Source organism: Aegilops tauschii, chromosome 3 (assembly GCF_002575655.3).
Source record: "Aegilops tauschii subsp. strangulata cultivar AL8/78 chromosome 3, Aet v6.0, whole genome shotgun sequence".
NCBI classification, from domain to species: domain Eukaryota; kingdom Viridiplantae; phylum Streptophyta; class Magnoliopsida; order Poales; family Poaceae; genus Aegilops; species Aegilops tauschii.
In genome coordinates, this window is record NC_053037.3 from 513518605 (window position 1) to 513542101 (window position 23497).

The window sequence follows — 23497 nt, forward strand, 5'->3', positions numbered from 1 at the left end:
CGTTGGATCTCTTGAATGTGGTGTGGATCACTCTGAACATATGGTCATGACCAACAACATGAAGGAGCATTGCACTTGCTCTTCCAAAGAGGTGTGGATGCTATCTTGTAGCAACCCCCTTGTCCCTAAACATCTCCACAGCCTTGGCAAAAGGGGCTCTCCTCATTCTAAGCACGGTCACAACCTCTGCATCATTACAGTTGTAGATGTAGCTCAGATTCACCATCCTCTCCCTATCTCGGGTTTACATTAGACCATATCTAGTCACAAGCTTAGAATTGCGACGATACGCACTCCTGTGGACCAACATGAGTCAGGCATGAGTCACAACTATGAGTTTTGATGCCTGAACTAGCAGTTCCACCTGTTCGTCCTACCGCAACCGATGTTGTGGTAAGTAACGGTGAAATCGACCCTACGCCTTAGCTAATGACCTAACAATGGAGGGATGGAAGGTAGTTGTATGTTGCTTAACTCCACGGGAGACGACGACGACCCGCACATGCGAGATACGAGCCAGACGAGACGGAGATGAAGACGATGCGGATGAGCAGCCCACGAAGGGGAGGGGCACGTCCTGGTGCCGGATCCGCGCCGCCGATCCACAGATCTAGGCCGCCGCCACCACCTTTAATGCAGATCTAAGTCATCGCAGTCGTCGATGCCGATAACTGAGGTTGGATTTGTCCTCCTGCTGGAGGTGAGCGAGTAATAGGTGGTGGGTCTGCAGATTTCACGTCATACAGTCCCTGCAAATTTTCGTCTCCCGCCATCTACATGTCTGCACCCACGGGCACACCGTTCCCCCTTGCGCTTGCCTCAGTCAGGCTCCACGAAGATGCCCAATTTGAACGTTCCTAATGACCGAGGATATGTTGTGCTTTCAGTTTTATGCGGGTACAGGTCAGCGCCTCGATGAACAGCCAAATGGTTTTTATTTTGTTTTGTTTTGTTTTAATTTTATTTTAGCTAGGCCTGTTTGAGGGTGGGGGGTGTGGAGGGCTCTCATGAGAACTCTGACTTATGTAACGACGCATAGGACCAAAGAAGATCCGTAAGTCCGTGGATAACCATTTTAATGAATACTAGTTTTTTCTGTCGCAAGATTTCGCCATTGCCAAACTGTCAAACGAGTAGCTACCGCTCTAACCAAACACAACACTAACAGGATTCCGTATGCTGAAAGCAAGGAGGGGGAAATGGCTCTCGGCAGGAAAAGACATGGAGGACTACTCTACTGGCACTGGCAGGTCGTGTATATGCATTGCATGGCCCCATACATGATCCAGGCCAGAGGTTTCCTGTAGTCCCATTATTGGTACAAGCACAGCACTTCACCCTGGTCTTGTACGCGGCAGCCTGGACCGACAGCTTCGTCGTCGCACTATCAAAGTCAGCATACCACGACCAGTCTAGGCAGCTTGCTCGCTGAAAAATACGTTTTCCATGAAGAAAGTAGCTGGATTGCTGAACTGTACCTGTAGTATAAAATATGAGCAGGAGAAGAGACAACAATTATTCATGGGATCGCAAGATTTTGTTCGTTGGGCAGGATCAGGCACGTATATACGCGAGGAGCGTGTCAGATGTCACCAAGATCCTCAGCAGCACACTGTTGTGCCTGCTGTGCCCTAAACTAATCGCATGATATTGTTCGCTTAAATTTGTTACAGGCCTCCATGGAGCCCGAGTTCCAATAGCCATTTCCCCGTAGCAATCTGCTCTCTAATCTAAGGCCGCGCTTGGCATCGGTGTAATTGAATACGGGTGTATTATTCTTACAAGTGTAACTTACCGGCCAACAGCTATTTCCGGCCGGAAATCAAAACGACGGGCGGAGGTCTGTAAGTTTTATACGGGTGTATCCGGAATGAAAACGATAATCCAAGCAAAGCCTAAGGAGTGAAAAATGGTAGTACTGTCTTACCAATGCCATCTAAAATAATCAATGAGTTGAAAAAGAGAGAAATCAGGAAAAACGGTTTGCCACCTCTCAGCTAGAGACGGTCTCTTAGTAAGTACTCCCTCCGTCTGGAATTATGTGTCACAGAAATGGATGTATCTACACATATTTTAGCTCTAGATATATCCATTTCTATTTATTTCCGCGACAAGTTATTTCGGACGGATGGAGTAATCTAAAACAATGTACTACCCGCTTTCCAAAAGAGGTTGTAGGTTTGTTCCAAGTGGAACTTGTTTAAGTTTGACCAACTCTATAGCAATATATATATTGACACATGAAACATCAAGTTAGTCCCATGAGATTCCTTCCTTAATATATTTTTGTATTATGTGTATTTGATTTTGTAGATCTTATCATATTTTTCAATATAGTAGGTCAAAATTAAGCTAGTTTGACATAGGACAAATCTTGAACTTCAACTATTTTGGAACGGATGGAGTAGTTTACTTTTAGTCACCCTATCGATATTTAGTACTCCCTCCGTTCACAAATATAATTGTTTTTTAAATCGGATGTACATAGATATGTTTTACTGTGTTTATTCACTCATTTCATGAATCTAAGACAGGTAATATGGATCACATGGAGTAGTTCATATTAAAATATTCAAAACATCTTATTTTTGTGAACGAGGGAGTAGCATATAAACATTAATTGTTAAGGAATAACACCCAGAGGTGAACCATAGTGGTACAGTATATTTCTTCTTGGAAAACAAGCATGGCATAAAGCAAAACCGTCTTATCAACGATCGTGCATGCACTAACCATGGAGTCAAAGCTAATTAATTGTCCTCGGGGAATGGCCGTTGTTGAGATGATTAATCAGTGGAGTTTGGCTCCCCTGCAGTCGTATCATCGCTCAGCAGCAGCCGGAGTTATTATAGCTAGCCGTAATTTACCATGTGCCAGAATTAGTTGTGGTCGATTGTTCCTTGGCGAGGCCGTGATCTTAGGATCAGCTTTGTAATTACAGCAGGTCAGTATATTATCGATGCTACCTGGGCGGCTGGGGTTGTATCTTGTATGAGATCCTCCGTGACGGGGATGATCTGATGGGACAAGATACTGCTGATCTCCGAGGACAAGAACCCGTGTGATTAGCGTTTGCTCGGAGTTACTGCGGTGAAAACGCCCGACGCAAACCACGGCTGACACAACTCCATGGCCCTCCCATTGGCCGGGCCCAAGACATTCAAAAACGTGGGCAAATCGGTTTTAAGTTGCTTTGCCCATGTAAACTGGTAAGGACTTCAGTTCGCTAAAGCCAGGCAATTGTCTTCTATCTAAAAATTAAAAAAGTGGCTTTGCCCATGCATGTTTGTATTTTTCTTGTGATGTTGTGCGCCAGTCTAAGCATTCCATTACTAGTGTACTCCCTCCGTTCCGAATTACTTGTCTTGAATTTGTCTAGATACAGATGTATTTAGACTCATTTTAATGCTAGATACATCCGTATCTAGACAAATCTAAGACAAGTAATTCGGAACGGAGGGAGTGCATGCCAAGGATGTTCCTGGGATCATGTGTTGTGATGCCTTTCTCATTTCTCAATAAGACAACTTGGAGGTTATAGAGTCACTCGACACGCAAGGAAATCTGGCCGCCCATCTCTGCTTGAAAAGGGAAATAGAGTGTTGAGTCAGCACAGAAGCTGAAATTATTTTGTCCCCGTTCTGTCGCCCAACACTGTCTAGCAAGTACTAGTAGTATGTATAATGAGAAGTATTAACTAGTTTCTTTAGCTTGTGAAAGCAACGCCGCTGCATGCACGACGGACCCCTCCTCCATTTCTGACCACCCTCTCTATCTCTTCTTTTTGCTGTTTTTCGTTTTTGCAAGAAAACGGAAACGGCCAAACAGGGCCTTATAAATCGAGTAATCTGTTGTTGGCACTTTTATCTTTCACATAACCGATCGAGCTAACAGCCGGTGGCACTAATCTGGTTCCGCAGCGCCTTGAGCTATTGACACGTGTACCATGGGCGTCCACATATTTTCTTTCTCGAATCATTTCCTTCCCTGACGGAGTTCCTCACCAACATGTCGCCGCCATAAGCCACCGCAGCGGCAACCCTCTCCGACGGTCCAACCACCATGATGCAAGCTTCCGCGTGCCACCGCTGCATTGCTACAAAATCCACGTTCTACAACAGCCCCGGTTGCATGATCTTGCTGTATGGATGGACGCCGTGGGTTTCAATGGTTTTCGCAACTGCAGAGATGTGTCGGCGCCGCAAGGCGATGGCTATTGTCCCTGCTGCAAGACGGAGGCGAGATGCTATGGAAAGGCAATGTGATCGACTGGCTTCTCCATTGGTAGCAAGCGTGCGGTGGCAACATGGCTCGTGTTGCAAAGGTATGCTTGCAAAACCTACGAGTGCAACGTGGTCCATGCTATAAACCTTCAAGCAAAACATGACCCATATTTCAAAGTATTCGTCTTGCAAACCTCCAAGAGTAACATGGCTCACATTACAAACACTCGTCAACAAACATACGTGTTCAAACGGTTACCATGGACACCCAACGCGCTCCTGCATGCATATGTCAGTTTGTTGCAACCCGGAGTTGGAAAGCCGTTCATGCCTCTACTCCTTTGAAGTGTTTTTTTCTAAAGCTTTTCCTTATTTCTGGCAACTATTTCTATTTGAGAGAAGCCACGAGGCGGCCACAAGGTCGGAGGGCGCGCCCAGGGGGTAGGGCGCGCCCCCCACCCTTGTGGGCTCCTCGTGACTCCACCGACCTATTTCTTCCGCCTATATATTCTCAAATATCCCAAAACCTTTCAGGGGAGCCACGAAACCACTTTTCCGCCGTCGCAACCTTCTGTACCCGTGAGATCCCATCTAGGGGCCTTTCCCGGCATCCTGCCGGAGGGGGGTTCGATCACGGAGGGCTTCTACATCAATACCATTGCCTCTTCGATGAAGCATGAGTAGTTTACCACAGAGCTACGGGTCCATAGCTAGTAGCTAGATGGCTTCTTCTCTCTCTTTCGTTCTCAATACAAAGTTCTCCTCGATGTTCTTGGAGATCTATTCGATGACTCGATGTAATACTCTTTTGCGGTGTCTTTGCCGAGGTCCGATGAATTGTGGATTTATGATTAGCTTATCTATGAATATTATTTGAATCTCCTCTGAATTCTTATATGCATCATTTGATATCTTTGCAAGTCTCTTCGAACTATCGATTTGGTTTGGCCAACTAGATTTTTTTTCTTGCAATGGGAGAAGTTCTTAGCTTTGGGTTCAATCTTGCGGTGCTCAATCCTAGTGACAGAAGGGGAACCGACACGTATTGTATTGTTGCCATCGAGGATAAAAAGATGGGGTTTTCATCATATTGTTTGAGTTAATTTCTCTGCATCATGTCATCTTGCCTAATGCATTACTCTGTTCTTATGAAATTAATACTCTAGATGCATGCTAGATAGCGGTCGATGTGTGGAGTAATAATAGTATATGCAGAATCGTTTCGGTCTACTTGACACGGACGTGATGCCTATATTCATGAGCATTGTCTTAGATATCGTCATAACTTTGCGCTTTTCTATCAATTGTTTGGCAGTAATTTGTTCATCCACCGTATTATTTTCTATCTTGAGAGAAGCCTCTAGTGAAACCTATGGCCCCCGGGTCTATTTTCCATCATATAAGTTTCCGATCTACAATCTTAGTTTCCTATTTACTTTCTTTGCAATCTTTTACTTTTCGTTCCATAAACCGAAAAAATACCAAAAATATTACTTTACCGTTTATCCATCTCTATCAGATCTCACGTTGCAAATAACCGTGAAGGGATTGACAACCCCTTTATCGCGTTGGGTGCAAGTTGGTGTTTGTTTATGCAGGTATTTGGTGGCTTGCGTGTTGCCTCCTACTGGATTGATACCTTGGTTCTCAAAAGCTAAGGGAAATACTTACTCTACTTTGCTGCATCACCCTTTCCTCTTCAAGGGAAAAACCAACGCAAGCTCAAGAGGTAGCAGGAAGAATTTCTGGCGCCCTTGCCGGGGAGATCTACACCAAGCCAAGACATACCAAGTACCCATCATAAACTCTCATCCCTCGCATTACATTATTCGACATCCGCCTCTCGTTTTCCTCTCCCCCACTTCTAAAATGATTTTCGAAAAGATTCGCCTTTTCTTCGCTCCTCTTTCGTTCGTCTTCTTCGTTTGCTTTTTGTGTGCTCGTGTGTTGGATTGCTTGCTTTGTCGCGGTAGCTCAAGATAATACCAAATTGTGTGAATTTTCCAATACCAACAATAATGATTTTATTAGTACTACAATTGCTCCCGATGCTAATGCAGAATCTTGTGAAATTAATACCGCTTTGCTGAATGTTGTTATGAAAGATCAATTTTCCGGCCTTCCCAATGAAGATGCCTCATCCCATCTTAATAATTTCGTTGATTTGTGTGATATGCAAAAGAAAAAAATATGTGGATAATGATATTGTTAAATTGAAGCTATTTCCGTTCTCACTTCGAGATCGTGTTGAAACTTGGTTTTCATCTTTGCCTAAAAATAGTATTGATTCATGGAATAAGTGTAAAGATGCTTTTATTTCCAAGTATTTTCCTCCCGCTAAGATCATCTCCCTTAGGAACGATATTATGAATTTTAAACAACTTGATCATGGACATGTTGCACAGTCTTGGGAGAGGATGAAATTGATGATACAAAATTGCCCTACTCGATCATGGTTTGAATTTGTGGATGATTATACAAAAAATTTATGCCGGATTGAATTTTGCTTCTAGAAATCTTTTAGATTCGGCCACGGGAGGTACTTTTATGGAAATTACTTTAAGAGAAGCTACTAAACTCCTAGATAGTATTATGATTAATTATTCTCAACGGCATACCGAAAGATCTTCCACTAGTAAAAAAGTGCATACGATTGAAGAAATAAATGTTTTGAGTGGAAAGATGGATGAGCTTATGAAATTATTTGCTAGAAAGAGTGCTCCTATTGATCCTAATGATATGCTTTTGTCTACTTTGATTGAAAACAATAATGAATCTATGGGTGTGAATTTTGTTGGTAGGAAATTTTTTGGTAATAACGCGTACAGAGGTAATTTTAATCCTAGGCCGTTTCGTAGTAATTCCTCTAATAATTATGGTAATTCCTATAACAATTCTTATGAAAATTATAATAAGATTCCCTCTGATTTTGAGAATAGTGTTAAAGAATTTATAAATTCACAAAAGAATTTTAATGCTTTCATTGAAGAAAAAATGCTTAAGATTGATGATTTGGCTAGGAACGTGGATACAATTTCTCTTGATATTGATTCTTTGAAACTTAGATCTATTCCACCTAAGCATGATATCAATGAGTCTCTCAAAGCCATGAGAATTTCCATTGATGAGTGCAAAGAAAGAACCGCTAAGATGCGTGCTAAAAAAGATTGGTTTATAAAAGCGTGTTCTTCTAGTTTCCGTGAGAATAATGAAGATCTTAAAGTGATTGATGTGACTCCTATTGAATCTTTGTTTTCCAATGTAAATCTTGATAAAGATGGGACTGGAGATGAGTCAACTTTAGTTAGAAGGCGTCCCAATGATTCGGAGTTTTAGATCTTGATGCAAATTTTGATAAAAGTGGGATTGGAGAGGTCAAAACTTTAAGTAGCAATGAACCCACTCTTTTGGATCTCAAGGAATTTAATTATGATAATTGTTCTTTAATAGATTGTATTTCCTTGTTGCAATCCATGTTGAATTCTCCTCATGCTTGTAGTCAACATAAAGCTTTTACTAAACATATCGTTGATGCTATGATGCAATCTTTTGAAGAAAAGGTTCAATTGGAAGTTTCTATCCCTAGAAAAAATTATGATTTGTGGGAACCTACTATTAAGATTAAGATTAAAGATTATGAATGCCATGCTTTTGTGTGATTTGGGTGCTAATGTTTCCACAATTCCAAAAACTTTATGTGATGTGTTAGGTTTCTGTGAATTTGATGATTGTTCCTTAAATTTGCATCTTGCGGATTCCACTATTAAGAAACCTATGGTAAGAATTAATGATGTTCTTATTGTTGCAAATAGGAATTATGTGCTCGTAGATTTCATTGTTCTTGATATAGATTGCAATCCTACATGTCCTATTATTCTTGGTAGACCTTTTCTTAGAACGATTGGTGCAATTATTGATATGAAAGAAGAAAACATTAGATTTCAATTTCCGTTAAGGAAAGGCATGGAACACTTCCCTAGAAAGAAAATTAAATTGCCTTATGAATCTATTATGGGAGCCACTTATGGATTGCATACCAAAGATGATAACACTTAGATATATTTGTGTTTTATGCCTAGCTAAGGGTGTTAAACAATAGCGCTTGTTGGGAGGCAACCCAATTTTATTTTTGTTTTTGCTTTTTAGGTTCTGGTTAGCAATAAATATTTCATCTAGCCTCTGGTTAGATGTGGTTTTGTGTTTTAATTAGTGTTTGTGCCAAGTAAGACCTTTGGGATAGCTTACGGTGATAGTTAATTTGATCTTGCTGAAAAACAGAAACTTTTGCGTGCAAAAAAACAATTTTCATAAATCACAGAAACGTGCTTTTTAGTTGATTCTTTTTGCAGAAGATTAATAAAAAATTGCTTAGAACTTCCTAATTTCTCGGGATTTTTGGAGTTACAGAAGTATTCGAAATATCTAGATTGTCACCACTACAGGAATCAGGAACTTTGCCGTCAGCCATGGCTGGCGGCAAAGGCACTCATGGCGGACGGCAAAGACCTTTGCCGTCAGCCAGACGTTCCACGAACTCACGATCCAGTAGAGCTTCGAGGGAGAGCTTTGTCAGCATGACGGCGTAATGACGGTGATGATGAAGCTACCGGCGTATGGCTTCGCCTAAGCACTACGACAATATGTCCGAGGTGGATTATGGTGGAGGGGGGCACCGCACACGGCTAAGAGATCAATGATCAACTTGTGTGTCTATGGGGTGCCCCCCTCCCCCGTATATAAAGGAGTGGAGGAGGGGGGTTGATACGTCTCAAACGTATCTATAATTTATGAAGTATTCATGCTATTATATATTCCATCTTGGATGCTTAATGGGCTTTATTATACACTTTTATATGATTTTTGGGACTAACCTATTAACCCAGAGCCCTGTGCCAGTTTCTGTTTTTCTCCTTGTTTCAGTGTTTCGCAGAAAAGGAATGTCAAACGGAGTCCAAACGGAATGAAACCTTCGGGAGAGTTATTTTTGGAACGGAAGCAATCCAGAAGACTTGGAGTGTATGTAAGGGAAGCAACGAGGAAGGCACGAGGCAGGGGGGCACGCCCACCCCCTCTGGGCGCGCCCTCCACCCTCATGGGCCCCTCATGGCTCCCCTGACCGACTTCTTTCGCCTATATATATTCATAAACCCTAAAACCATCGGGGAACAGAATAGATCAGAAGTTCCGCCGCCGCAAGCCTCTGTAGCCACGAGAAATCGATCTAGGCCCTCTCCGGCACCCTGCCGGAGGGGGCCATCATCACCGGTGGCCATGGAGGAGTATCCCGGAGAGGCCATCATCGCCGTGAAGGCCAAGGACCAGAGGGAGAACCTTTCCCCATCTAGGGGGGAGGCCATGGAGGAGGAAGCACAAGGGGGAGAACCTCTCCTCCTCTCTCTTGGTGACACCGGAGTGCCATCGAGAGGGGAATCATCGCCGTGGTGATCGTCTTCATCAACATCACCACCATCATCACCATCCTCGTCTCTTTTACGTGGTCCACTCTCCCGCACCCCGCTATAATCCCTACTTGAACATGGTGCTTTATGCCACATATTATGATCCAATGATGTGTTGCCATCCTATGATGTTTTGACTAGATATCTTTTGTCCTTGGGTTGATTGATGATCTAGATTGGTACGAGTTGTATGTTTTACTTTGGTGCTGTCCTATGGTGCCCTCTGTGTCGCGCAAGCGTGAGGGATTCCCGCTGTAGGGTGTTGCAATACGTTCATGATTCGCTTATAGTGGGTTGGTGAGTGACTGAAACACAAACCCGAGTAAGGGGGTTGTTGCGTATGGGAATAAAGAGGACTTGATGCTTTAATGCTATGGTTGGGTTTTACCTTAATGATCTTTAGTAGTTGGGGATGCTTGCTAGAGTTCCAATCATAAGTGCATATGATCCAAGTAGAGAAAGTATGTTAGCTTATGCCTCTCCCTCATATGAAATTGCAATGACGACTATCGGTCTTGTTAATAATTGCCTAGGACAATTCCGCACACTGATCCATCATTATTCCACACTCGCTATTTATATTATTTAGTAATATATTCTAACTTTATGATAACGGCACCTACTTTTATATTTTAGCTCTCCGATATCATACAAAGTTATCCTCTTCATACCCACAACGTAGTTTTATTTCTCGTTTCTAATTGGAACCAAATGTTCGGTGTACGTAGAGTCGTATCAGTGGCAGATAGGACTTGAGAGAATATTGATCTTGCCTTTAGCTCCTTGTGGGTTCGACACTCCATACTTATCACTTCCACCATTGGGAATTGCTACAATTATTTCCTGCCCTTGGGGATTATCAAGGGTCGGCCCTCTACTATGGCGCGCCCTGGGGAGTCCTACTCCCATCGGGAGTAGGATTCCCCCCCCCCCCTTCCAAGTAGTAGGAGTAGGAGAGAAGGAAGGGGAAGAGAGAAGAGAAGGAAGGAGGGGGCGCTGCCTCTCCCCCTAGTCCAATTCGGACTAGGCCTTGGGAGGGCGCACGGCCTGCCCTAGGCAGCCCCCCTCTCTCTCCCCTAAAGCCCAATAAGGCCCATATACTCCCCCGCGAATTCCCGTAACTCTCCGGTACTCCGATAAATACCCGAACCACTCAGAACCTTTTCGATGTCCGAATATAGCCTTCCAATATATCGATCTTTACATCTCGAACATTTTGAGACTCCTCGTCATGTCCCTGGTCTCTTCCGGGACTCCGAACAACCTTCGGTACATCAAAACACATAAACTCACAATACCAATCGTCACCAAACGTTAAGCGTGCGGACGCTACGGGTTCGAGAACTACGTAGACATGACCGAGACATGTCTCCGATCAATAACCAATAGCGGAACCTGGATGCTCATATTAGTTCCTACATATTCTACGAAGATCTTTATCGGTCAAACCGCATAACAACATACGTTGTTCCCATTGTCATCGGTATGTTACTTGCCCGAGATTCGATCGTCGGTATCTCAATACCTAGTTCAATCTCATTACCGGGAAGTCTCTTTACTCGTTCCGTAATGCATCATCCCACAACTAACTCATTAGTTACATTGCTCGCAAGGCTTATAGTGATGTGCATTACCGAGAGGGCCCAGAGATACCTCTCCGATACTTGGAGTGACAAATCCTAATCTCGATCTATGCCAACCCAACAAACACCTTCGGAGACACCTGTAGAGCATCTTTATAATCACCCAGTTACGTTGTGACGTTTGATAGCACACAAGGTGTTCCTCCGGTATTCGGGAGTTGCATAATCTCATAGTCATAGGAACATGTATAAGTCATGAAGAAAGCAATTGCAACATACTAAACGATCAAGTGCTAAGCTAACGGAATGGGTCAAGTCAATCACATCATTCTCTAATGATGTGATCCCGTTAATCAAATGACAACTCATGTCTATGGCTAGGAAACTTAACCATCTTTGATTCAACGAGCTAGTCAAGTAGAGGCATACTAGTGACACTCTGTTTGTCTATGTATTCACACATGTACTAAGTTTCCGGTTAATACAATTCTAGCATGAATAATAAACATTTATCATGATATAAGGAAATATAAATAACAACTTTATTATTGCCTCTAGGGCATATTTCCTTCAGTCTCCCACTTGCACTAGAGTCAATAATCTAGTTCACATCACCATGTGATTTAACACCAATAGTTCACATCACCATGTGATTAATATCCATAGTTCACATCGCCATGTGGCCAACACTCAAAGGGTTTACTAGAGTCAGTAATCTAGTTCACATCGCCATGTGATTAACACCCAAAGAGTACTAAGGTGTGATCATGTTTTGCTTGTGAGAGAAGTTTAGTCAGCGGGTCTGCCAAATTCAGATCCGTATGTATTTTGCAAATTTCTATGTCTGCAATGCTCTACACCGAGCTACTTTAGCTAATTGCTCCCACTTTCAATATGTATCCAGATTGAGACTTAGAGTCATCTGGATCAGTGTCAAAACTTGCATCGACGTAACCCTTTACGATGAACCTTTTGTCACCTCCATAATCGAGAAACATATCCTTATTCCACTAAGGATAATTTTGACCGCTGTTCAGTGATCTACTCCTAGATCACTATTGTACTCCCTTGCCAAACTCGGTGTAGGGTATACAATAGATCTGGTACACAGCATGGCATACTTTATAGAACCTATGGCTGAGGCATAGGGAATGACTTTCATTCTCTTTCTATCTTCTGTTGTGGTAGGGCTTTGAGTCTTACTCAATTTCACACCTTGTAACACAGGCAAGAACTCTTTCTTTGACTGTTCCATTTTGAACTACTTCAAAATCTTGTCAAGGTATGTACTCATTGAAAAAACTTACCAAGCGTCTTGATCTATCTCTATAGATCTTGATGCTCAATATGTAAGCAGCTTCACCGAGGTCTTTCTTTGAAAAAACTCCTTTCAAATACTCCTTTATGCTTTCCAGAAAATTCTACATTATTTCCGATCAACAATATGTCATTCACATATATTTATCAGAAATGTTGTAGTGCTCCCACTCACTTTCTTGTAAATACAGGCTTCACCGCAAGTCTGTATAAAACTATATGCTTTGATCAACTCATCAAAGCGTATATTCCAACTCCGAGATGCTTGCACCAGTCCATAAATGGATCGCTGGAGCTTGCACATTTTGTTAGCACCTTTAGGATCAACAAAACCTTCTGGTTGCATCATATACAACTCTTCTTTGAAAAATCCATTAAGGAATGTAGTTTTGACATCCATTTGCCAGATTTCATAAAATGTGGCAATTTGCTAACATGATTCGGACAGACTTAAGCATCGCTACGAGTGAGATAATCTCATCGTAGTCAACACCTTGAACTTTGTCAAAACCTTTTTCGACAAGTCTAGCTTTGTAGATAGTAATACTACTATCAGCGTCTGTCTTCCTCTTGAAGATCCATTTATTTTTCTATGGCTTGCCGATCATCGGGCAACTCAACCAAAGTCCATACTTTGTTATCATACATGGATCCCATCTTAGATTTCATCGCCTCAAACCATTTCGCGGAATCTGGGCTCATCATCTCTTCCTCATAGTTCGTAGGTTCGTCATGGTCAAGTAACATGACCTCCAGAACAGGATTACCGTACCTCTGGTGCGGATCTTACTCTGGTTGACCTACGAGGTTTGGTAGTGACTTGATCTGAAGTTACATGATCATCATCATTAGCTTCCTCACTAATTGGTGTAGGAGTCACAGGAACAGATTTCTGTGATGAACTACTTTCCAATAAGGGAGCGGGTACAATTACCTCATCAAGTTCTACTTTCCTCCCACTCACTTCTTTTGAGAGAAACTCCTTCTCTAGAAAGGATCCATTCTTAGCAACGAATGTCTTACGTTCTGATCTGTGATAGAAGGTGTACCCAACTGTCTCCTTTGGGTATCATATGAAGACACAATTCTCCGATTTGGGTTTGAGCTTATCAGGATGAAACTTTTTCACATAAGCATCGCAACCCCAAACTTTAAGAAACGACAACTTTGGTTTCTTGCCAAACCACAGTTCATATGGTGTCGTCTCAACGGATTTAGATGGTGCCCTATTTAACGTGAATGCAGCTGTCTCTAATGCATAACCCCAAAACGATAGTGGTAAATCGGTAAGAGACATCATAGATTGCACCATATCTAATAAAGTACGGTTACGATGTTCGGACACACCATTACGCTGTGGTGTTCCAGGTGGCGTGAGTTGCGAAACTATTCCGCATTGTTTCAAATGAAGACCAAACTCGTAACTCAAATATTCTCCTCCACAATCAGATCGTAGAAACTTTATTTTCTTGTTACGATGATTTTCCACTTCACTCTTAAATTCTTTGAACTTTTCAAATGTTTCAGACTTATGTTTCATCAAGTAGATATACCCATATCTGCTCAAATCATCTGTGAAGGTGAGAAGATAACGATACCCACCGCGAGCCTCAATATTCAGCGGACCACATACATCAGTATGTATGATTTCCAACAAATCTGTTTCTCACTCCATTGTTCCGGAGAACGGAGTTTTAGTCATCTTGCCCATGAGGCATGGTTCGCAAGTACCAAGTGATTCCAAAAGTCCATCGAAATGGAGTTTCTTCATGCGATTTACACCAATATGACCCAAACGGCAATGCCACAAATATGTTGCACTATCATTATCAACTCTGCATCTTTTGGCTTCAATATTATAAATATGTGTATCACTACTATCGAGATCCAACAAACCATTTTCATTGGGTGTATGAACATAGAAGGTTTTATTCATGTAAACAGAACAACAATTATTCTCTAACTTAAATGAATAACCTTATTGCAATAAACATGATCAAATCATATTCATGCTCAACGCAAACACCAAATAACACTTATTTAGGTTCAACACTAATCCCGAAAGTATAGGGAGTGTGCGATGATGATCATATCAATCTTTGAATTACTTCCAACACACATCGTCACCTCGCCCTTAACTAGTTTCTGTTCATTCTGCAACTCCCGTTTCGAGTTACCACTCTTAGTAACTGAACCAGTATCAAATGCCGAGGGGTTGCCATAAACACTAGTAAAGTACACATCAATAACATGTATATCCAATATACCTATGTTCACTTTGCCATCCTTCTTATCCGCCAAGTATCTAGGGCAGTTCCACTTCCAGTGACCATTTCCTTTGCAGTAGAAGCACTCAGTTTTAGGCTTGGGTCTAGCTTTGGGCTTCTTCACGGGAGCAGCAACTTGCTTGCCGTTCTTTTTGAAGTTCCCCTTCTTCCCTTTGCCCTTTTCTTGAAACTAGTGGTCTTGTCAACCATCAACACTTGATGCTTTTCTTGATTTTTACCTTCATCGATTTCAGCATCACGAAGAGCTTGGAAATTGTTTCCGTTATCCCTTGCATATTATAGTTCATCACGAAGTTCTAGTAACTTGGTGATAGTGACTAGAGAACTCTGTCAATCACTATCTTATCTGGAAGATTAACTCCCACTTGATTCAAGTGATTGTAGTACTCAGACATTCTGAGCACATGCTCACTAGCTGAGCTATTCTCCTCCATCTTGTAGGCAAAGTACTTGTCAAAGGTCTCATACCTTTCGACATAGGCATGAGTCTGAAATACTAATTTCAACTCTTGGAACATCTCATATGCTCCGTGGCATTTCAAAAACGTCTTTGAAGCCCCGATTCTAAGCCGTAAAGCATGGTGTACTAAACTATCAAGTAGTCATCATATTGAGCTTGCCAAACGTTCATAATGTTTGCATTTGCTCCTACAGTCGGTCTGTCACCTAGCGGTGCATCAAGGACATAATTCTTCTATGCAGCAATGAGGATAATCCTCAGATCACGGATCCAATCCGCATCATTGCTACTAACATATTTCAACTTAGTTTTCTCTAGGAACATATAAAAAATAAAACAGGGGAGCTAAACGCGAGCTATTGATCTACAACATAGATATGCTAATACTACCAGGACTAAGTTCATGATAAATTAAAGTTCAATTAATCATATTACTTAAGAACTTCCACTTAGATAGACATCCCTCTAATCATCTAAGTGATCACGTGATCCATATGAACTAAACCATGTCCGATCATCACGTGAGATGGAGTAGTTTTTAATGGTGAACATCACTATGTTGATCATATGTTCTATATGATTCACGCTCGACCTTTGATCTCCAGTGTTCCGGGGCCATATCTGCATATGCTAGGCTCGTCAAGTTTAACCCGAGTATTCTGCGTGTGCAAAACTGGCTTGCACTCGTTGCATGTGAACGTAGAGCTTATCACACTCGATCATCACGTGGTGTCTCGGCACGATGAACTTTCGCAACAGTGCATACTCAGGGAGAACACTTGTACCTTGAAATTTAGTGAGAGATCATCTTATAATGCTACCGTCGATCTAAGAAAAATAAGATGCATAAAGAATAAACATCACATGCAATCAATATAAGTGATATGATATGGCCATCATCATCTTGTGCCTTTGATCTCCATCTCCAAAGCGCTGTCATGATCACCATTGTCACCGGCGCGACACCTTGATCTCCATCGTAGCATCGTTGTCGTCTCGTCAACTATTGCTTCTACGACCATCGCTACCGCTTAGTGATAAAGTAAAGCAATTACATGGCAATTGCATTTCATACAATAAAGCGACAACCATATGGCTCCTGCCAGTTGTCGATAACGCTGTTACAAAACATGATCATCTCATACAATAAAATTTAGCATTATGTCTTGACCATATCACATCACAACATGCCCTGCAAAAACAAGTTAGACGTCCTCTACTTTGTTGTTGCAAGTTTTACGTGGCTGCTACGGGCTGAGCAAAAATCGTTCTTACCTACGCATCAAACCACACGATATTTCGTCAAGTATGTGTTGTTTTAACCTTCAACAAGGACCGGGCGTAGCCACACTCGATTCAACTAAAGTTGGAGAAACTGACACCCGCCAGCCACCTGTGTGCGAACCACGTCAGTAGAACCAGTCCCGCGTAAGCGTACGCGTAATGTCGGTCCGGGCCGCTTCATCCAACAATACCGCCGAATCAAAGTATGACATGTTGGTAAGCAGTATGACGAGTATCGCCCACAACTCACTTGTGTTCTACTCGTGCATATAACATCTATGCATAAACCTGGCTCGGATGCCACTGTTGGGGAACATAGTAATTTCAAAAATTTACTACGCACACGCAAGATCATGGTGATGCATAGCAACGAGAGGAGAGAGTGTTGTCCATGTACCCTCGTAGACCGAAAGCGGAAGCGTTATGATAATGCGGTTGATGTAGTCGTACATCTTCACGATCGACCGATCCTAGTACCGAACGTACGGCACCTCCGCGATCTGCACACGTTCAGCTCGGTGACGTCCCACGAACTCACGATCCAGTAGAGCTTCGAGGGAGAGCTTCGTCAGCACGACGGCGTGATGACGGTGATGATGAAGCTACCGGCGTATGGCTTCGCCTAAGCACTACGACGACATGACCGAGGTGGATTATGGTGGACGGGGCACCTCACACGGCTAAGAGATCAATGATCAACTTGTGTGTCTATGGGGTGCCCCCCTCCCCCGTATATAAAGGAGTGGATGAGGGGGAGGGCCGGCCCTCTACTATGGCGCGCCCTGGGGAGTCCTACTCCCACCGGGAGTAGGATTCCCCCCCTTCCAAGTAGTAAGAGTAGGAGAGAAGGAAGGGGAAGAGAGAAGAGAAGGAAGGAGGGGGCGCTGCCTCTCCCCCTAGTCCAATTTGGACTAGGCCTTGGGGGGCGCGCGGCCTGCCCTAGGCAGCCCCTCTCTCTCTCCCCTAAAGCCCAATAAGGCCCATATACTCCCCGGCGAATTCCCGTAACTCTCCGGTACTCCGATAAATACCCGAACCACTCAGAACCTTTCCGATGTCCGAGTATAGCCTTCCAATATATCGATCTTTACGTCTCGAATATTTTGAGACTCCTCGTCATGTCCCTGATCTCATCCGGGACTCCGAACAACCTTCGGTACATCAAAACACATAAACTCACAATACCGATCGTCACCAAACGTTAAGCGTGTGGACCCTATGGGTTCGAGAACTATGTAGACATGACCGAGACATGTCTCCGGTCAATAACCAATAGCGGAACCTGGATGCTCATATTAGTTCCTACATATTCTACGAAGATCTTTATCGGTCAAACCGCATAACAACATACGTTGTTCCCTTTGTCATCGGTATGTTACTTGCCTGAGATTCGATCATCGGTATCTCAATACATAGTTCAATCTTGTTACCGGCAAGTCTCTTTACTTGTTCCGTAATGCATCATCCCACAACTAACTCATTAGTTACATTGCTTGCAAGGCTTATAGTGATGTGCATTACCGAGAGGGCCCAGAGATACCTCTCCGATACTCGGAGTGACAAATCCTAATCTCGATCTATGCCAACCCAACAAACACCTTTGTAGACACCTGTAGAGCATCTTTATAATCACCCAGTTACGTTGTGACGTTTGATAGCACACAAGGTGTTCCTCCGGTATTCGGGAGTTGCATAATCTCATAGTCATAGGAACATGTATAAGTCATGAAGAAAGCAATTGCAACATACTAAACGATCAAGTGCTGAGCTAACGAAATGGGTCAAGTCAATCACATCATTCTCTAATGATGTGATCCCGTTAATCAAATGACAACTCATGTCTATGGCTAGGAAACTTAACCATCTTTGATTCAACGAGCTAGTCAAGTAGAGGCATACTAGTGACACTATGTTTGTCTATGTATTCACACATGTACTAAGTTTCCGGTTAATACAATTCTATCATGAATAATAAACATTTATCATGATATAAGGAAATATAAATAACAACTTTATTATTGCCTCTAGGGCATATTTCCTTCATAAGGTAGGTAAAAATGCCATTTTATTGCTAAGCTAGGTAAAAATGCTAAGTGTAGGTCATTTTAGAGGTAAGCTTGGTAAATAGGTCATTTAGGAGCTTACTAAGGTTATTATGTCATTTTCAAGGAAAGTAAGGTGAGTCTATATCATTTTGGAGGTAACAAAGATTATCATGACATTTTTGAGGAAAGAAAGCTAAGTATAGCTCATTTTTTGTCTAACTTATGTAGTTATGCCATTTAGGAGGAAAGTAAGCTAAGTACACTAGAGAAAACTTACCCTCATCACAACAAATGCGATGAAGATCACAACTAAGGTAACAATTAATCCAACGGCATAATGATACCAAGCCTCATTGTCAATGGCATATTTTCTAATCTTCTTAATCTTCAAGCGCATTGCATCCATCTTCAAGCGCATTGCATTCATCTTCATCTTGTGATCATCGACCACATCGGTATGGGTGGAATCAAAGCATGTACATAAAACATATATTGCACCCACAATTCCTTCCAAACAGTTTCTAGGAAAGATCCAAATTCTACCAAAGTGCTAAAAATGTACACCGGTAATACCATTGTGCTAGGCAGTAGTACCGCTCCCCTTGTGGGAGCATTACTCTGACTAGCACTGCCTGACCGGTAGTACCGCACACTAGTACTGCTCACCTGTTTTGACCGACACCACCGCTCCAAGTGCCAATCCTACTACCGCTTAGGGGTGACTCCTCTTGGGAATGGCTGAGGTACTAGGGCAGTACCACTCCGATGTAGAGTTTCAATTTGACGGCCAGTTGTATTCGCTCCGCATGTTCCCGACGACGGAGATCGCCGCGCGTGCCTACGACATCGCCGCTTAGCGGTTCAGGAGGAGTTGAACTTCCTAGTGATTGCATCCCGGGAGGATGCGGAGTTTGTCGGTCCGACGGTGACCAATGTGCCCTACAATGAGGAGAAGAAGAAGAGGGAGATACGTATTGTTCCCTTGAGAGCGATGCAGAGGCTATGGCGAGGTTCGCGGCGAAGAATCTAAAGTGCATGCAACACGAGGCGAAACTCTACTAGAAGCGAGACCATGAGAAAAAAAAGGTTCTCAAGAAGGAGGACAAGGATGGCCCCTCGACGGGGATTAACCTTGAGTCAGACGATCAAGAGGAGGGGAAGGAGGAGGATGAGGAGTTGGACTCCTTTGTTGAGGAGACCATGACGCTTTGGAACTCTATTGACACCGACTATAACTCAGACGAGTAGTGATATTTAGGAATCAAGTAGTAGGGTGATCTTTGCCTATGTTTATCTAGTTTTATTCGTTGCAATGTTTGGATGTTTAACATGTTTGTCGGTCTGTCGGTGGCCATTGTGCCCTGCAATGAGGAGAATAAGAAGAGGGAGATACGCATGGTTCTCGGCGAGAGCGATGCAGAGACTATGGCGAGGTTCGTGGGGGAGAATCCGCATTATGTCCGGTACGATATGGGATTCTTCTGGAAGTGAGACCATGAGAGGAAGAAGAATGATGTCAAGAAGGAGGACGAGCCTGACTCCTCAACGGTGATCAACCTTGAGTCGGGCGAGGAGGAGAAGTTGGATTCCTCTGATGAGGAGACCAGGACACTTTGGAACTTTATCTACATCGACTATAAGTCGGACGAGTAGTGATGTATAGGAATCATGTAGTACGTAGTAGGGTGATCTTTATCTGTGTTTATCTAGTTTTAATCGTTGGAATGTTTGGATGTTTAAAATAAACTGTGCAATGTGTCTTTCACAAAATTGTTTGCATGTTCAAAGTGTCTTATTTTGAGGTAACTGTTGGAGATGGACTTTTTTGTGTGCCATAAAAAATCACTTTTTTGATGTTGTAAATTTTACTCCAATCAATTTTTGGTGCCGCGAAATGGGGGGCTATTGGGGATGCTCTCATGGACCCAATATACATGCCTCAGATTTTACGTTCGCCATCTTTGCTTGTAGCAAGTACTCCTAAAATAACAGAAATTGATTTTCTGCAAAAAAAAACAGAAATTGCTCCAATGTACAGTGATGATCTGGACAGCTTACTAAAACGACGTACATTTCTTATATATCTATATATAAATACATTATGCTTTCTAATTTTAAATGCCTCACAATTAATTGAGGTCTTCAATGTAGAATTGGGTCATCTGTTTTTGACCGGATCGATAATTTCTCAAGAAGCTCTCTCATTGAATTTCTTTAATTCACTATATGCTCCTTAACTTTGCAGATTTTTTCCTTCGACTGGGTATTCAATTTTAGATTTGGTTTATGAGTTGACTAGGTCAATGATTTTAAAATCAATCAGGAGCAACCGGCCTATAAAAATATATCAATCTCGCGCACTCTCTCATCATCTAAAAAAAGAAGTGTCTACATTGGATATTGTAGCACCAAAATAGTACACGCAGACACGGACTTAGAACAGAATCACACTACGGAAGGCCCACCAAAATCCATATTATAAATAAATGAAAAACTCACTCCACCATCTCGACCACTCGCCAAACCAAATACTCTGTAGTTCTATAATATAAGATGTATTTGTTTTTTCAAAAATCAAATTTATTTAACTTTGACCGAGTTCGAAGCCAAAAATATCAACATTCACAATTCTAAATAAATAAAATACAAAAAATCCATTTCATGATGAATCTGATGATAGCAATTTGATATTATGGATATTGATATATCTCTGGATAAATTTGGTCAAACGACTTGTCAAAAAATAATAAACTTTATATTTAAAACAGTGGGAGTATTTTCCCTAAAAAAAAACTGTGGGAGTATTTAAAAAAGACCAACAACACCAACGACGCACCAAAGTACGCTCATTGTTTCGAGTATACAAATAAGAACGATGCACAGTGGTCTGCCGAAAGGTAGGTATTGTGATTGACCAGCGCTAGATGTGCGATCCCTCTATTAACTATTAATAAATATTTCTGCGTTTTGGTTTTGATCGGACAGGAGGGGGTGATCTCATCCCGAACAAACAAATACTATATCCAGGGAAGGGTCAAAAGGAAAATTACTTAAGAAATAATCAAACAAGGCGCGTAGCTTAGATTAGAAGAGTAGGACGAACAAAATCCGAGTGGAAAGCAACCAGGAACTCCAGGATTGGATAGGCAGGCATCACCGTGACGAGCTAACAAGTTCGGAAACGCACCAAAACAAGGCTATTATAAGACTTGGGTGTGAACGAATCGAAACGTTTGTCCTCGTGTTTCCGTGCCCGTACTTTTCAAATGCACACGAATTCAATCATCGTGACCGAAAGATCGAGTTCCAGCTATCTCGCAAAAAAAAAAAAAAAATCGAGTTCCAGCTACAAGGCCGCTGTAACTGAATCACGATAAATCGGCATGTACTAGAAAGTAGTACACGAAAAGCCCCGGACTGAGCAGTAGCAGACATACCGCAATACAATTAGAGTAGGGTAGGAGTTTGGCGTCCATGCTTAACTGGATGCATGCTACCTTGCTACATTGATTAATTTGAGTCCCGCGTCTCGTCTCATCCGAACCTGCATTTGTATTCTTTTTTATTTTTGCGGGAAAACTGCCATTTGTATCCGCGGTGTGGCGAGCACTATTTTCCGAGAAAAGGATTGCTCTGCTAACCAGGTCTAAAATCAATAGGCTTTTTTTTAAAAAAAGGAGTGTTAAAAAAAAGGATTGCTGTGCTAACCAATTTTTTCGAGGATACTACGGACTCTGCATCAAGAGATGCGCATAGCAATAAGGGACAAACACATTGCCACGCCTGAAAATAGGCACGATATAGATATAATACCCTCATTGTAACATTTTTATATCGCAAGCTTCTCTTTTTTGCGGGTATTTTACAGCATAAGCTTAGTCAATCTGTATTCGACTAAGAGCATCTACAGCCCGGCACTCCAAACCCTCCTTAAACGCCTGTTCAGGCCGCCCGCTCACTGACTGGTCACGAAATTTCGACCCAGCCGGGCGCCTCAAATGAAGCTCAAACACCCGACCTGACCAGCACCCCTCACATCCAGCCCAAATATGAGGCGGAGGGGCGCCCAGACGCACCGCCACATCGGTCCCGGCCCATACTGGCCCGCCCGACCCCACATATATTCCTCCCCATCCGCTTGCCGGCCAAACCCTAGCCACTTCATTCCACTCCCCTTCGCGACCCAAACTCGTCTCCGGAATGGAGGGCAGCGGATCCGAATCCTTCACCTCCAGATCCGTTGACCCCGAGCTCATCCCACGGGGCCCCGAGGAGGAGATGGTTGTCCGGCTTACGCTCCGTCACTCCCGGGAGGAGGCCCGTGCACGGCAGCGCTTGGACTCCTTCCATCGGGAATCCATTGAGTCCACCCAAATGGCGTATGGATCTGGCGGTAGGGCAGCTATCGCTGCCTCACCGGAGGTTGTGCGGTCCGTCTGGCGTCCGAACGCGGTGGCGGATGCACAACCCCTCCGTTGGCGCGCCGAGGCCATGGACGCACCGTGGGCGTCATCGTCTGACGCAAACATGGCGCGGCGGGCGCGGGAGGCAGCGGCAGCCCTCGTGGCAGTGGACGTCGGCAAGGCGTAGTCGCATTCTCCGACGCCCCGTATGGTGCACCAGTCCGTGCACCGCAAGTGCGTCGTGGTGGATGTCGCCGGCTTGTCCCAGGACGGATCCATCATCGATCTGACGTCCACCGGTACCCAACGGGTTCCGGTCTCCGACGAGGAAGAGTAGGGCATGGGAGACGACGACGCCTTGAGCCCTATGAGCCAGCTCGTGTCTCATGCCATACTCTACATTGCCGGCGACCGGACCAACACTCTGAGGAGCGT